At 48.7% G+C, this 1,424-nt stretch overlaps 1 long non-coding RNA gene across 1 annotated transcript in view; it reads left to right on the top strand.

The window, feature by feature from the left end:
• Window positions 1-891: 891 nt before the first annotated feature.
• Window positions 892-1,424, top strand: part of LOC116087978 — an 18,385-nt gene continuing 17,852 nt past the window's right edge. Inside the window, exon 1 of the long non-coding RNA XR_004117730.1 lies at window positions 892-1,039. This is a non-coding gene — a long non-coding RNA (uncharacterized LOC116087978). The remainder of the gene's footprint in view (window positions 1,040-1,424) is intronic.

The raw sequence follows: 1,424 nt of genomic DNA, 5'->3' as shown, positions 1-1,424 counted from the left end.
GGCCAGAAGAGCGTGGGGTGATACTTCACCTGCTAGCTAACCAGGAAGCACAGGTCATGCTCATGGATAATCTTTAAAGCCCCATCTCTTGCAACCTCCTTGTGATAGACAAAGTCAGCCTCCTACAGCATGCAAGGTACCACCGCAAGCTGGATAGCAAGTGTTTAAGCAGTGAGCCCATGGGGGACACTACAGATGGAAACTGCAAGAAGACGGGACATTTACAAAGCACCCCGTTTTGGCTAGGCTTGCCTGTAATCCTAGTTCTGGGCAGGCTGACGCTGGAGGATTGTGGATTGGAGACCAGCCTAGGTTACACAGTAACATACTCTCTAAAAACAAAACAAGATAAACAAGACCGGCAGATCACCTGCTCTTGCTCACTACTGGATGCGCTATCCTTCCCCCTTTTAGCTAGCACATTACTACACTGTTCTTCCCCATTTTCTTTCTCCTCTTTCAAACCACCTGATGCAGTTTTAAAAGAGGTCTATAACCACTGAGCCCCGTGTTTCCCACCCTAAAACACACGGGAAACTCGGACTTTATGCGCCTTATGTGAGAGCCTTAGTGGAGCCAGGGTAGAGACATGGCCGAAGCCAGGCCCATGGCTGGATAGAGACAAAGTGTACTGAGCATGTGCTGTTGGGATACCTGGAATCCTTGCTCTGTGTGACTGTATGTTCTGACCATGTCCTCAGATACACTGGGAAAGCAGCTGTGCTCACATGGAAATGCTTCCCCCACCACAGCACATTTACAATTCAGTAGACAGAGCTGTGGTCTGCCAAGTGCTGTCATGAGAGGAACCCAGCTGTTCCAGTTTATGACGCCAGGGCCTTATTGGAAAGCACAGAAGATTCCAGTATCCCTTGGACACTGCTTCCCCTAAAAGACATGGGTTATCAGATGAAAATCTCAGTGCCAATGGTGAGACAGTTCCCTGTAAGGATTAGCTTTAACTGTCAACCTGACTCAACCTAGAACCACCCGGAAAAGAATGTCAACCAAGGAATGATTTAGATATATTGGATTGCAGGTGTGTCTGTGGGCATTCGTCCTATTGGGTAATTGACCCCGCCCACTGTGGGCAGCACCATCTCTAGGCTGGGTCCTGAACTGTGTGAGTAAATAAACCTAGCTGAGCAAGCCCGTGGGCAGTGTGTGTGTGTGTGTGTGTGTGTGTGTGTGTGTGTGCGTGCGTGCGTGCGTGCGTGCGTGTGTGTGTGTGTGTGTGTGTGTATGTGTGTGTGTATGTGTGCGTGTGTGTGTATGTGTGTGTATGTGTGTGTGTATGTATGTGTGTGTGTATGTGTGTGTGTATGTGTGTGTGTATGTGTGTGTGTGTGCGTGTGCGTGTGTGTATGTGTGTATGTGTGTGTATGTGTGTGTGTATGTGTGTGTATGTGTGTGTATGTGTGTGT

The sequence above is a fragment of the Mastomys coucha genome, unplaced genomic scaffold (assembly GCF_008632895.1).
Source record: "Mastomys coucha isolate ucsf_1 unplaced genomic scaffold, UCSF_Mcou_1 pScaffold14, whole genome shotgun sequence".
Taxonomy (NCBI): Eukaryota; Metazoa; Chordata; class Mammalia; order Rodentia; family Muridae; genus Mastomys; species Mastomys coucha.
This window is presented reverse-complemented; position numbering and strand designations above follow the sequence as displayed.